Source organism: Onthophagus taurus, chromosome 11 (genome assembly GCF_036711975.1).
Source record: "Onthophagus taurus isolate NC chromosome 11, IU_Otau_3.0, whole genome shotgun sequence".
NCBI lineage: Eukaryota > Metazoa > Arthropoda > Insecta > Coleoptera > Scarabaeidae > Onthophagus > Onthophagus taurus.
The window spans coordinates 5,269,394-5,286,108 of NC_091976.1; positions in this window are offsets into that span (position 1 = coordinate 5,269,394).

The window sequence follows — 16,715 nt, forward strand, 5'->3', positions numbered from 1 at the left end:
TACTTTTTGTATTTAGCTTTCGGCTGAGGATGGAAATTTGATTTCCGAAACCGGTACCGATATAGATAATAAACGCAAGTTAGAAGTTATTATTTGGTTTTTATTTATATAAAAATTTACACTTGCAACATGGATAACCTTCAAAATTTTAATATTTCCAGCCTATTTGATGTTAATTGTGGTGTTCCTTAGTTGCACTTTGAATTTGTAGTATACGTAATATTTATCAAATAAAAAAATGTTTCAAATAATAGTTATTTGTATTATAAGTAAAGAAAGTATACTTTTTTCTTTACGAATCGTGAATTTTCTAATCGAGGCGAAGCCGAGATTAGCAACGCGATGAGTAAAGAAGTTACTTTTCTTTAAGAATAATACATGAAGCTTTTTCGGACACTCAATTTAAATGAATGACCTACATTTTATAAGAAATTATTTAAAAAGTACACGACGAGCTCGAGAATCAAATTGTCGTTTCTGCCGTTTCCCCCACTACAGCAAGGAAACAAAAAAAATAAAGTAGTGATTCATCAGGAGTTCATCAGGAGGTGTTATCAAAATCGTCACTAACATGTGGTGATTTACAGTTACAACAGTGTACATCAAGTATAAGCTTCTCTAACCTTAATAATTGTACGTTTAATATTTATTCTTATAAATAATTAATTGTTTATTTTGTTGCTATAAAGAAATGTACCTCATTTTTTTTTCTTTACGATTTGTAATAAGGAAATATAGGCCATTTCCAGTGAGTGTCCGAAAAAATGTATTTATTTTGTCATGGAGAATATCATAGTGATGAACAAAATAAATATTTCCATTTAAAAAAATTTATTTAACAACAGAAAGACATAGATGGCGCTTCTAAAATATAATGAAAAACATACCGAATATTTTCCCCCGTCATATGATAAAAGCTGCATTACCTTTAGCTTTTCTTGTATGTACATCATTCTTGAAATGTTTTGGTGTCATTTGATAAAAGTTTAATCTAAAACTTTTTCCACAAAATTGATGGTTTATGATAGTGGTGGAACGGATATCCGGCAACTATCCGGTATCCGGCCTATCCGGCTATTCTTTTAAAACCGACCTGATACCGGATAGTTACCTAATATCCGGCTTTGGGCGGATGTTAAAAACCTATTACTTAGTACTCCAATATTCACAGGAATTAGTATCTCTTTTAGGAGTTGGACACTGCAGATAATAATCAAGTTCAACCGCAATAGGACTTTTTTCAATGACTACAACTTTATTTATCATTAGCAACCTCATTGTAACAACCCCAATACGATATATAAAATCTCTTGTTGCAATTCGTTACTTTCGTCACTTTCGATTATTAATTAAAGTATCCTCTTTTTAATGCAACAAGCCGTTTTGAAAAATCACTTTCAGTTCTTGAGAAATAAATTTTTGAAGTAATCGACAATTTTTTCGAATTTTGCAATTTTCGCCGATTCAGTTTTAAAATTCGTATAAAATCCAGTTCTTGAAATATGAGTATGAAAATTTCACAAAGTGTTAATAAAAGTGTCCTCTTTCCAATGAACCAACACGTTTTGAAAAATAACTTTTAGTTTTGAGAAAAAGATATTTTTCAAATTTTCCATGTTGCAATTTTCATCAATAACTTGCAAAATTCGCTATAAAATTAATTTCTTGAAGGATCCTTGTGGAAATATCGCCAATTATTAATTAAAGTATCCTCTTCTTAGAGTTGCTTCGTTAGTTAAATCAGTATCAAAAAGTTCATTTTGTATCTTGGATCCAAATAAGTTGACATATCTTATCAGCTTTCTTATAAATTTAATTTTTATTCAAATATCGCAATAATGTGGCAATATAGGGTATCACTTCAGAAATGCACCAAAAATTATAACCATAATGGCTTAATAGATATGCCGAATAACCGGATATCCGGCCGAAGATACAGATTTGATACCGATTTTAAAGTTTTTCATTTTACATGGGCAGCAACAGTTATAAGCATCCCTATACGAGCACCAACGAGTATTGCAAGGTAATTTCATCCTATGACCACCTTTTTTGCAAGTAAGGTAGCTGTTTGACTGCTGCAAGTGTTGTGCCAGTCAACATATTTTATCATACCACCCATTTTCACTATTACAGAGGCATTATTTGATGCAATGGCATATTCTTCCGCATTGAAAGTTTCGTTGACTAATTTGATGGCAGAAATTACTATTTCCGAAAGTTTCCCACTTGTTTCCGGTTCCCCTGATAAATCCCATACATTAACGAAGGCTTTGTTACCATTAGCATTATGCAACACACAAACAATTGTTTTTGTATTACTGGACGTATTTTTCCATCCATCAATAATCATAGCATTCACTTGTAACAAATTAAGAAGCTTCAGTTATGTTTTATTCGTAAACATTGTCCAGCAAAGTTGTACATAAAGTTGTTCTAGAAGGGAGCCTATAAACTTGTTTACAAAATTTTTAAAATGTTGCGACTCAAAGCAAGAATAAACTTTGACAAACAATTATTTAACTCTACTTACTTCATGAGTATACAGAGTGTCAACAAAATTCGTAATAGCTGCGTAATGTTTTGATGTCATTGCAGTCGTGGTAGCTACGGAAGTTGGATTTTTATGTAAAGAAATAGCAGTTTCTTCACTACATGAAGTAATACTTGGTAATGAAATACTGCTGCGCACGCTTTCGTTAGAATTAGAAACTTTACTAATTAAATTTAGTTGTCCATCATCTGCAACTAAGAATTTTAACATCTGACAGTCACTATTTTCTGCATTATCAGGATTACTGATTTCATAATCAAACATGTTAGTTAAGTTTGCAGAATCCAAATTGTTGACAAAATCTGTTGTAACCGTTCCAGCGATAGCATTGGAAATTGAAACAGCTAAACTCAGGATATATTTCGGAAAGTGTACTTATTTCCAGTAGGATTTATCCAATAGTAAATACAAACAAAATTTCAAATTCTACGATTTACTTATAGCCGAAATACAAAATAAAATGTAAATTTTTGGTTTGTCTTTGATCGCTCACAGCTTGAAAACAAAAGTGTTGTGACCTTATGTCACAGAATAACTAGAAATGACACTGATGTCGATTCTTTTGATGTAGTTTGATGTAGTATTGATTTACCATACAGTGTGGAACTATATTACTAATCACATATTTAAAATCTAATAGAAGAACATTTGACATTTAGAAACTAATCGTTTTGAATACAAAGATAAACACCACTACAATTATACCCTATATTAGTCTGTTATATCGAGGTTTTACTGCATTAAACTTTTAAAATATGTAATACCATAATTTGTAAATATGGTTAAATCGGCAACATGGGCCACCATTTCCAGTCACGATTTTGAGAGAAGTTAATTACCATAATAAGTAGTAAATTACGATCAATTTTCTCGTCTGAATAAGTCGGATAGTAGAAATATTGTTTCAAACTATGTCAAATATTAGAGCATCACCTAATGTAAAACGATAACACAACTATTTTCTGTAACATGTTTGCAGGTTTGTTATTGACTCGGCGCAAGTTTTATATTCTATTCCCGTTGCAACTAAATATTGTCTGTGTTATGAAGAAGTTCTTGCACTGGATACACTACCTGGAAGAACTCGCTTAGTTAACATTTTCGGAAACTTTAGAGCAATTTGTCATCAATTACAACTAAATGTCAATAATTTAGTCAGTGTCTAAGCCGATAGCGCATTTCATGTCTACCCTATTACTGTAAGGTTCGCTGTCTATCTACAGGACAAGTTTTTTACAGGACAAGATATCCAGTGAGCTATACGATCCACTCACTGAGCATCTCAGCTGGAGTTCAATTAAGATCAATTAATCTTTTAGTGCTCAATTTTATTGATCACGATCGTGGTTCCAATTGGTTCCACTATTACTGGAGTGTCAACAGTGTAGTAAATTATGTATCGGTTGTATAGAATCGTGTGTACGCTGTGTATATTGATATCGTCTTGAGGGGTTGCAAAGAAGATTTGTTCGGTGTTTAGCTCACAAATTTAACCTATCACACTGTTCGTACGAGCACAGGTGCCCCGTTTTCGATTTACGAGTATGTATATGTATAGCTCATTAATGCGTTAGATAGATATGCCGATTGCTTGAAATATATTTGTCAATCATATTACATTACATTACATTACATTACATAGAATACATATCGGGTAGGCGGACCAACCAACCTTGCACCGCGACCCTAAGGATCTATTGTACCCCGATAGATATCGTTATCAAATTTCACCGTGCAGTCCAATGCTCTTAACGAATATTAATACCTTGCTCGGCGAAAGGTCATTCAGATCTTTTGAGGAGATAAACTGCGACCCAAAAATCGAGAATCTGATACGGTTAACGGCAGGGCAGTGGCATAAAACATACTCAACCGTCTCTGCTTCCTCCGCACATAGTCGGCATTCAACATCGTCGGCTAAACCCAACAAGTTGAGGTGTGGTTTTAATCGGCAGTGCCCAGTAAAAACACCCATTAGAACTTTTATGCTACTACGGGCAAGTCCTAAAATATTTCCGGGTTTGACAGTGGCGATGTTAATAAACACCTTAGCATGTCTCATTCCAGGAGAACTGGTCCACAGTAGGCGAAGTCTCTCTTCAGCCCACAGTCCAATCCTATATTTGGCCATCGCAAATGATACACCAACTGCTGGTTCCGGCCCCACAAACGCTTCAGCGCTGCCATCTCGTGCTAGCTTATCTGCCGCTTCATTGCTGTCAATCATATCCTCAGAAATGTGTCAGAATTTTTGATGGGCTACAAATCCGTACTCTTACAAACAACGATGATTTCATATACCACATAACTCAAGTTGAATAGGAAGCATGGACAAGCTTTGTATCAGTTATCAAAAATTGGTTGGGGAATCAAATGCACAATTATTTCCAAAAACTAGAAACTTTCCAAGTATTTCCAAGTTACTAAATTTACCAGTGAAAAAAGATGCAGAATATGTATAGAAGGAAAATCGACAAGAAAAGCATTCGCGAGATTGAATAAAGAAAGTCGACAAATTGGAGAATTAATACTCACGGACGTATCAGGGCCCGTACAACTGTCAACAAGTGAAGATTATAAATATTTTCAAGTATATTGTAAAAATAAAGGAATAAATATCCCTATACGCCACAGCAGAATGGTGTTGCAGAACGTATGAACAGGAGTTTAATGGATAAAGTTCGAACTAATGAAACTAATTTGCCAAAGGAATTATGGGGAAAGGCAATAATGTTCTACGTATGAATTAAATCGGTCCCCAACTAAAGTAAATAAATATAATTGTTCTCTAGTTGCTATTTGGTATGGAAAAAGTTCTGTTCAATTACCAAAAGGAAATAAATTAAATAAACGTGCAAATCCTTATACAGGGTCCGGCAAAATGATTTCCCACATTTTAATCTTTAATAAAAACGCCATTGTAAATGCTATTTAAATTTTACCGTTACGCCTCCCTCTTCAAAGAAATAGAGACTCCAAACGCCAAATGATCCAACAGCACACCAAACGGTAACATGTGGGCTGTGAAGTGGCCTTTCATGGAGCTGCCGTGGATTTTCTGGTGCCCAGTAGCGAAAATTCTGCTTGTTCACACAGCCAGACAAATGGAACTGAGCTTCGTCACTTATCAAAAGAGCATTTTGTGGGACGTTTTGAAGAATATCGTTGGAACATGCTCTGCGATTTTCCCAGTCCCGTTCACTAAGTTCTTGCACAATCATCATTTTGTATGGGTGGAATTTCAGATCGACGTGTAAAATTCTTCTCATAGAACGATTTGACAAACAAACGCAAAGCAGAGGAATGTTTAGCAACTGAACGGGTAGGAGATCGTTCAAGTGCTTCTCTTACAGCTGCAAGATTTTTAGGTGTCGGAGCACTTCTGGGCCTACTGGTTGATTTTCTTTTTAAGGCTGAACCTGTGGCTCTAAAATTTGAAACCCACAACAGTATTGTTTTGCGATTTGGAACCGGATCATGTCTACGAAGCACGAAGTGAGTACGAACAGTTCTTTGCGTCGTAATCACTGATTAGTTTTTTTTAATAAATGTTTCGATAATGAAGGCACGATGCTGCCCGTCCAATTCATGACTGTTCATGACAACATGACCAAAATACCAAATACGCTAACCTCCCCCATTTTTCAGTAATTCGGCCACAGTGGCGTTGCAAAATGTGGGAGATCATTTTGCCGGACCCTGTATAATGGTAGGATATTGTAATGGTGGTTGTAGATTATGGAATTACCGAACAAATGAAATAAACAATACCAGCGATGTGATATTTGATGAAAACTTAGTAGATTTTAAGAAGATTCGTAATAATGAACAAATTGAAGAAATAGTTGTTACAAGGGAAAAAGCACATACAAAAAAAGGATAATGAAGAAAACCTGATTGAATATGCAGATAATGAAACTACGACAGACGACAGAGAAGAAGTTATAAAAGAAAACGTTACAGAATATAAACGCACTAAATCTGGTCGACAATTTAAAATATCTAAACACTTTTCAGCTTACGAATTATATCACATTTATTGTTTAAATGAAAACACTGAAGATCTTGAAACATTTCAAGAGGCTGTATAAGAACAAAAATAGAAAGAAGCAATAGAAAAGGAATTAAATTCACTAGAAAAACTAGAAATATGCGGAGAAACCAATCTCCCTGAAGGAATGGTAACAAAATGCATATTCAAGACAAAAGAAGATGGCACAAATAAAGCAAGATTAGTGGTCAGAGGATTTCAACAAAAAGAAGAAGATATTTATAAATCTATATATGCCCCTGTGACAAGAAGAATAATGTTAGCTCATACAATAAGAAAAGGATGCAATGTCAGACAATTGGGTATACCCACAGCTTTTCTGAACGGAATACTAGAAAGTGAGGTTTATATATAGAAACCGGAAGGTTATGAATCAACGTCAAAGTACCTTGAAACTGAATCAAGCGTTATATGGGTTGAGGGAATCTAGAGAATGGAGTTCTCCCGCACTTTATGCGTATTGTAGAGAACATTTGAATGAAAGATCTCCAGTAAGATGGATAGGGCGAGGGGGGGCATTGCAGCCTGCACTTCGCCGGATTTGAACCCATTAGACTTTTGTTTGTGGGGCTACTTAAAAAGTTTAGTATACGCGACACCTGTAAACGAGCTTGAAGACTTGCGGCAATGAATAGAACAGAGATTTGAAAAAGTTCTGGCTTCTTTTGAACATAGAATTAGAAACTGTATTGATGTTGCAAGTCGACATTTTGAACATCTTTAGTAAAAAGCTTCGTTTTGATGAAGCTTATAAAAACCGAAAGTATAGTATTACATTGTGTCAATTCAATTTTTCTAATAATTTACTTTAAAAAATGTATTTTTTCGCGGAAACCTTTAGCAATACAATTTTTTTTTTCGAATTAATATTGTTTAGAATTAAACTATGTAACCAACTGTTAAATAAAACTTTTGAATTTTCTGAAAAATGTGGTTGTTTTAAAACACCTGTATATTATAATATACCAGAAATCGACGTCAATGTCATTTCTGATTATTTTATGGTATTAGTATTACATAATTTAATAAAGCGTTTGTTGTGTTGGTTTGTGGAATAATACAATACATATAAATGGCTGTAACATTTCTTTTTTTTTGATTAATTAAAACACGTAGATTTTTCCATTAAAATAATTTAGGAGTAATTTTATTTAAATACTGAATGGGGGGTTACATAAAAGTCAGGTTTTATTTTTCGTTATAATTTCGAATCGCGTTTTTTGGCGGAACGGGTTTTGTGGTGACGAAGATTTTCGGGTCGAAAAAAGACAGAGACGAGTATTAAGAGCCGGAAAGTCGTTTTGAGCTCGGAGAAAATTTTCGATTTTTAAGATCATCGTGGTTCAACAATTCAATCCAAACTAAGGGTTAAGTTTTTGTGCCCTCCAAAGTAATTATTCTTGGGATTTGGGATCGCGAATTGTATTTCGTCGACATTTTGTGATTTGTGATTTCGTCGATACTCCTGTTGGAGGATTTAATTGAACCACGCCGCGTTTTTACGCGAACTTCGATAAATTTTCCATTTGCGAAGCGTTTCAATTGACCATTATTGAGCGAAACGGTAAGATTACCGCTAATTTTCCTTTATTTTTCCTATTGGTAATAGTTTTCTTATCGTTTCTTTAGCTTTTTTGTATCGGATATACATTTTTTTTGTATATATTGGCTATTTCCGTCAACGTGATGATATCGTCTTGATCCGTATTATAGCCATTTTGATCTTGGAATCTTCTTCGTTGGAATAATTTTTTTTTTAAGAAGGAGAGTAAAATAATAAGAACCTATCAACATAGAAAGGTCAGATTGTAACATTTTCTGTATCCATTATCATTTAGATACGTTAAAAAAAATAAAAACCGCGTTTTCTTTCCTAAAAGAAAAAAAAATAGAAATTTAATTCGTATGTATCTATATATATATTTTTTTGTACTTACCATTGCTATTAATTACACAGGCCGACAAAAATTTAAATGTTTTCTAAACCAACAAGTAGACTATACTATCCCGAAGGTTTTTCACGTTCTAAATCCAAATTTATCCTCAAAAATGCTTCATCACGTAAGGTTTTCAAAATATCTTAGCCAAAATATGTTAAAAATACGGTTTCTGGTCGTATTTGTGATTATAGTTCACCATGAGGGAATAAAAAAAAAAAATTTTTTTTAGAAATTTTGAAATTATTACCCTTTCCCTTTAAAACTCTTTTTCAATTATTTAAATACCTTTTTTCTTCTTCGAGATATTATCTGTTGAAATTAATAAGTACGTCGGTTTGTTCTGTCCTCGATAAACTGATGTTGAGTTACATCAAGTTAGCGATGCTAACGCACAAGTAAAATAAAATATGATTAAATATCTAAAAATGAAACTTTAAACTTGAAATATTTAACCATACATTTATCTTTTAACCAGGTGGTATTCAATTGAGAAACAGGACATTCAAAATCCAGTTAATTTTTATGAATTTATTTGGTTTGTTAGCAAAGTTATAGTTTTAATGGGAAAACTATAGCAGTATTTACAAAAATAAAACGATTGTTTACGAGATTTATTCATTCTAAAAGAGACAATTTACATATTATTTTTTATTTAAGCTCTATAACGTTTTATAAGATGAAAATCACAACCATATTGGATTTTCTAGATAAAATTTTTGAAACGATTGAATATTGATATAAAAAATATAGTCGGATGGCTTATTCTTTAGTGGCTTTTTTCTTTTTCACCTTGTTACACAAGATTTACAGTTTTTGCGTAAAAAAATAAAATATACCGTATCCAGTTGGCCTGCCACTACACGACCGACATTTTTCTAAAATTTGTCCTCAAAGTTGACTTGGTTTTTAAAAAACAATTGATTTTGTTTTAACGCGAACTGTCACTTACGTGGTTAATACTGCTATTTGCTGCTAATTGCTATTAAATGATTTTGATTGTTGGTTTTGTCTGCAGTTGTTACTTGTTGTTGATAAAGGAAGGATCACAATGAAGACTTTTACTTCTGTGCCTGTGATATAATAGGTTATAATAAAAAAAAATAAAGGAAACATATTATATTCTAACGTACAAAGCATAACACCAGCCAAGAAAGGAAAAATAGCGAGATTAGACAAAGTACCACCTAATAAAAATGAATGTCGTTTGGAAGTAATGAATTCTGTTGAATGTGAAAAGGACAGTAATTATGAGGATTCTGTTAGTGCCAAAGACCCTGAACTTTTTGATCAAGATTCATTAGATGATCTTATTCGCGATCTTAGTCTTTCTAAAGATTCAGCTGAAAGATTGGCTTCCAGACTTAGGGAGAGGAACATGTTGTTACCCGGAGCAAAAATTACAGCGTACAGAAAAAGAGACGAGAAATTTCTGAAATATTTTTCTAGTGAAAATTCCTTAGTTTATTGTAATGATATAGAAGGACTTATCAATACATATCAAGTAGGTGTGTATAAGTCCGATGACTGGCGGCTCTTTATAGATTCCTCTAAAGAAAGCCTTAAAGCAGTGTTGCTCCATAACGGCAATAAATACGCAGCAATCCGTATTGGTCATTCCACCAGGCGAAAAGAATCATACGAAGACCTTCAATTTGTACTTGAAAAAATCAACTACAACATCCATAACTGGTTTATATGTGGTGACTTTAAAATGATCAATATTTTGGTTGGTTTACAATCAGGAAATACAAAAAATCCTTGCTTTCTCTGCATTTGGGACAGTCGCGCCGAGAACAACATTGGATTAAAAAAAAGCGGCCTGAAAGATTTGATTGGAAAGTTGGTTCCAGCAATGTTGTTTACAAGAGTCTTGTTGACACAAAGCGTATTTTGTTACCTCCACTCCATATCAAATTAGGCTTGATGAAACAATTACCGTAATCACCTTTCACTTACCGTAATGAAATTTGGTATATAGCTATTAAACCAAAATCGAAAGCTCGTAAACAACTTTTAGACCAAATCTACCAACCGGAAATGGCACTTTACCTGAAAACATTTTCAAACGTTTTTGAAAATGTTTGAAAAATTTTTGAAAAATTTACATTTTTGATATGTATAGCCTAACTACTTTCGTATACATCTAATAAATGACAGAAAATTACGATATATTGAATTTCAGCGAAATCGCTTGACCGGAAGTGATACTTTACCTGAACACATACACTTTTGTATACGTCTGTAAAATGAGAAAAAAATACCATATATGGAATTTTATCGAAATCGTATGATCCGATCAGTCATTTGTACTTTTTTGTATGTAAGTATTTACAATGTTTTGAATTCATTGCGTTTTAATGCGTTTTTCCAACTACATTAATTGCAGAAACCTTTTTTTAACAATCTCTGTAAACGACATTTATAGGGTAAGGGCAGGCCACTTCAGGTTCTTTATCATTAATTTCGTTTTAGACCATACGTTTGTTGTTATTTGTTATTTATTAATATTTTGTATTGCTTTGAAGTGTTAATAAAACATTTTAAAACTTGTAAATAAAACTGGAAAATAAACAGATGTTATTTCAAATATGATGAATTTCTTAGTTTTAGGAGACAATTTCTCAGAGATCAAGAAAAATATTTAAATGAATAACATAAGATTTTAAGAGGGCAGAGAAATAGTTTTAAATGGCATAATGACTTCTGTGGAGAAAAATTATCTTTTGATGTAAATTCAGCCTTGAAATGTGTTGAAAAATCGTGTTTTTCGCATATTTTAGGTAAGATATCTTGAAAATCTTAGGTGATGAAGCAATTCTGACGTCAGATTCGGATTCAGGGTATCGAAAATTATTTGGAAGGTATAGTTTGGTCTCTGGTTTAAAAATTTGTCGGCCTGTGTTATTATTGATTAATTATTTTATTATTTTTGTTTGCTTTTGTAAAATCAAAGGCTACTCGAGTACACCCTTGATTAATTTGATTTTTTTTTATCATTAATTGTTTTTTTTTTTATTTTTCAATCCATATTCTTAGTTCTGTCAGTGTTCTATACATAATTTTTTTGTTTCTATCAATTTAAATAAACGGTTAAACATATTATTTTAGATTTCATTTTTGTTCACGTCACTCATCTTTCACTTCGGAGTGGATCTTGATGTGATTGGTAAATGCAAGGTGGACTATCGCGGATCCACTGGCGCCCCTAATTTTTTAAATCCATCCCCGTCTCGACTGAGATTTGCCGGCACCTTGCGTTATTGTGGCGTTTTATTTTTTTTTATTAATAGCGCTGTTGTTGATTTTTTTTTGTACGCTACAATACTTCTTCCTCCATTACGAGGTGCTTTGATTCGAAGTCTATTCGACATCGTTTTCCGAATCCGCATAAACAACCAGAACGATTTAAGGAACGGATTGCTGTATGTAGCAATGATGGTCTTTTTGAATTAGAACCAGATAAAGTGTATCGTAATCGCAGAGTATGTCATCTTCATTTCCAGGCCAGCCACTTTACAACAAATCAGTTTATTTATAGAGAATCAATACCAACCTTTAGGTAAGAAATAATACCTACAATCACAAAATACACACAAGTTGTTGTATAAACTTTCAAAGAAAGATACCTATTAAAGTATTAAACTTTTATTTTATTTCTGGCCTAGAGATTGATACAACAGAACTTATTTCCATAGATGAGGGATCTTCTAAAGCAGGTAAATTTTTATTGTTGTAGATTTGGCTTTGTTTACATGCTTGTTAAAACAATACAATAAAAAAGTATTAAAATATTTTAATTTCTAATTTAACTTTTGTATTTAACAATTTTAATATATTCATCTAATTTGCAACTTCAAAACCCATATTTTCACAGTTGGTTTTATTACCCTCATCATCATCAAATATCAAAAGTATTCCTGGTTCATTTCTCATTAAATGTATAATATATTTTTATGCTTACAGTTTGTTACCCACGGTTATCTGGAAGCAACATTATGGTAATGTGAAGTTACTGGAAACTTTGAGAAGGTTAAAACGCCGAAGTGCTGCTCTACATAACAGAAATTTAAATTTGAAGCAACGCTTACATAAAGCAGAAGAAATGTTTTTAAATAATCCAGTAAGTGCACTTGAAGGGTTTAACCCCATTCAAATGAATTTTTGTAATCACCATTAAAGAGAAATTGTTTTATCTGTCATTATACAAGCAGTCTGGTAGAAGCTATTGGTTTTTAAGTTCTTTTTTTCCTTGCCATCTCAGTCAATACCATCACGCTCAGTCAATAAATATTCAATGTGGATTTAACGATAGTTTTCAAAATTTAAAGTGTACCGTTGAAAAAATGAAAGAAGAGACGCGTTTATCCGTATTAATGTTTGATGAGGTATTTTTGGAAACGAATATTTGCTACAATTAAAGAGCAGATGCTTTTGTGGGTTTGGAAAATCTTGGATATAAAAAATCAAATAAAATTGCTGATAGAGCATTAGTATTTATGGTACAGGGCGTTGTAAGAAAATAGAAGCAATCTCTAGCATACATATTTAGTAGCGGAGGAGTCAACTACAACACTTTTGCCAAACTAATAGTGGATGTAGTACGGCAGTACGATACAGTAAAGAAAAGGAAGGTGGCATATTGTACGGAAGTTTTTAGCCATACAACGGCAGCTACTATAACAACAACTAGTGACACGCGCGCGAGGTGTATAGACGCGTCGTTCTGTTTTCTCAGTTTTTCGAGTTTTGAAGTGTATTTGACTGTTATTCTTTGAACTTTATTATCTCTTGCTGGTACCAATTGACGTGTTGTGTTGTTTAATAGTACGGTTCGGTGTTTTCACTATCTTTCTACGGTTATTTAATCCATCGTTGTCCAAATTTAGTTTCCGTTGCATTGTGATCTACTTGTTCGCGTTGACCTTCAATCCGTGGAACCGGTATCCCCATACCGGCCGTGACGATGTCGGGGTGTAAAAGTTGCTCGTCTCGCTTATCGTCCAAGAGTCCGGGCCTTCAGTGCAGCGGCTGCCACGGCAACTTTCACGCCAAGTGCGTCAAAATTTCCTCCAATACGCTCGAGAAAATTAAGGCGGGGGACGTCTTTTGGAAGTGTTCCAATTGTCGGGGTACCTTAGATAAATCCGTCATTATTGACGATGAAAATCTTGCTTCCCAACCATCAAATAGTCCTAGCAATGCTCAATTGTATCGCCTTTTGTCTTCCATCCAGAGCGACGTAAAGAATTTATCGGATAAATACGATGAAATTCTAAAGTCTATTTCGTTCTACGGGGACAAGATCACCGATTTTGAACGGACCCTAAACAATTTTAGCGATAAGATCAAGCAGGTCGACGTACTGGCCATCGAAAATACAAAGCTTAAGGCCGATCTAGTCACGGTGGAGAATCGTCTTGATCACTTGGAACAGTATTCGCGGTACAATAATTTGATTATCTCGGGAGTTCCTGAACGTGAAGGTGAAAATCTTTCTGCTATTGTATCAAACATTGCTGCGACCATCAACTCTCCCATTGCAGCTTCCGATTTTGATGCCATCCACCGCTTGCCTCATAGACCATCCCTTGAAAAAGATAAACCACGCGTTAAGTCCATTATTGTTAAGTTTACATCTAGAATGACTCGGGATCGTGTTCTTGGCGCGGCCAAATTATATAGTCGGAACACTAATGGCCGCGGTTTGTCACTGCCGGATATCGCTGATAACAAATTGTACATTAACGAACATCTCACAGCTAAAAATATGGATCTTTTTAATAAAGCTCGAGTAATCGCAAGGGAAAAAAACTATAAATATGTCTGGACGAAGGGATGTGTGATCCATGTGAGACGGGATGACAGAGCAAGATTATTGGTTATTAAGTCTTTGGCCGATTTGAAGCAATTATAGATTTCTTGTTTTTCTCTATTTGTTATGTTTTTTGAACCTGTCACCTTTGTTTATGAATCTTACCTTCTATTACCAGAATGTCCGTGGTCTTCGTTCCAAGACGACCACTTCCTCAATTAATTCATACGCCTTATCATCGGATATTATCTGCCTAACCGAAACCTTTCTCAACAGCACTATATCCGACATGGAGCTGCTCAATTCATCATATTCTATACATCGTCGGGACAGAGAATCTACTGTGTCTACGAAGAAGGACGGTGGTGGAGTTCTTATTGCTACCCGCCATGGTATTCATTCCGTTCCTATGCCGAATCTCCATAGCGATGCTGAGGATCTGTGGCTAAAGGTGCAGTGCGGTCAGGCGCATTTTCTTTTGTGTTGTGTTTACCTCCCTCCCACTGCCGACGAGGCTCTGGATGTGTTTTTGTCCAGTGTGTCTACCTATCCAGATTTAATGATTATTATTGTGGGTGTCTATTCAAATTGTAATTTTGGTCAATTTAATAATGTTTTGAATAATAATTCTAGAATTTTAGATGTTATATTATGCGTTAATGGACGCGTTGAGGGCATCCATCACTGCATGGATCCACTTGTGGATCCCGACAATCACCATCCACCCTTTGAATTTTTTGTACCACGTATCGCAACTTATTTGAATGATGGGCCTAAAATTAGCCGTCTCTTTAATAAGGCTAATTCTGGAAATATAAGAAATTTCTTGAATAGGATTGAATGGCGGTCTGTCTTTGCAGGGATGAACGTAGAGAACATGGTTGAGGCGTTTTATGAGCGCGTTAATTATATAATTAATAAAGATGTTCCTATGCGCGCCTTACCCAGAGAACGCTTTCCTCATTGGTTCAAACGCTCTACCATTGGAGTTGTTAAAGAGAAGCTAAGTTTTCACAAAAAATGGAAATCCTCAGGTTATCACAATGATTACTTGACTTTCGCTATCTTACGATCTAGATCAAAGAGATTAATAGCCATTGATCACAGAGCATATCTGAATTCCGTTCAGGCGGGGGTGTCCGGGAACCCGAGGGAGATCTGGTCCTTCATTAATTCGAAAAAGGGTTCTGCGTCTGGCATGCCAGCATCCATGATTTCTGCTGATGGATCGACTGTGAACTCGGGTCCTGATATCTCATCTGCGTTCGGAGAGTACTTCTCGTCGGTTTTTGTAGATGGCACCATCGATCGTTCAGCGATTCCCGGTGGCACGGGTGTTTGGCTTGGTTTTCTGTGGATGCGGTTTTTAACATTCTATCACACCTTGACAAGTCATCTCGCCCAGGTCCAGATGGTATTCCTTCGTCCTTCCTAAAGGAGTTTGCTAGTGAACTGTCTTCACCCCTGTTTTTAATTTTTTCGAAGTCATTACTTGAAGGGGCATTTCCGAGCAAGTGGAAGACGGCTTTCGTCGTCCCAATTTTTAAATCCGGCGACAAGCAGTTGGTTTCAAATTACCGCCCGATTTCTATTCTCTCGGCTATTCCCAAGGTTTTTGAGAAAATTGTCCAGGAATACTTTAGCCAGTCGATTACTCACTCTTTTATTCATGAACAACACGGTTTCTTGCCCGGACGATCGACTGAGACTAATTTGGTATCCTACGTTAATTTTATTCATTCTGCCCTAAATGAAAACTCTCAAGTCGATGCTATTTACACAGATTATTCTAAAGCTTTCGACAAGATTGACCATACAATTCTTGTTCAAAAACTCTCTTCCTTTAACATCCCAAATGGCATTGTTCACTGGATTATTTCATATTTATCAGATAGAAGTCAGGCAGTCAAGGTTGGTAGCTTTCTATCCGGTTATAAGTCCATCTCTTCCGGTGTGCCACAAGGCAGCCATCTTGGACCAACATTATTTTTAATTTATATTAATGATATTGCTTCCTGCTTTAAGTTTTCCAAATTCCTGCTGTATGCAGATGATAATAAAATATTTACAAATATAACATCAAGGCTCGACTGTCTGCGGCTTCAGGAAGACCTTGACCGTTTGCATGACTACTGTCTCGTCAACAAACTTCATCTCAATTACGACAAATGTCAAAAAATTACGTTTACATGGAAACGATATCCGGTTAACTTTTATTACAGTTTTAACGGCAGAGCTACTGCGTTCACTGACAGAGTGAAGGATCTTGGTATTACTCTTGATTCCAAACTACGATTCCACTTTCATATTGACCTTATGGTGAAAAAAGCATTACGTAACTTGGGGTTCGTTATCAGA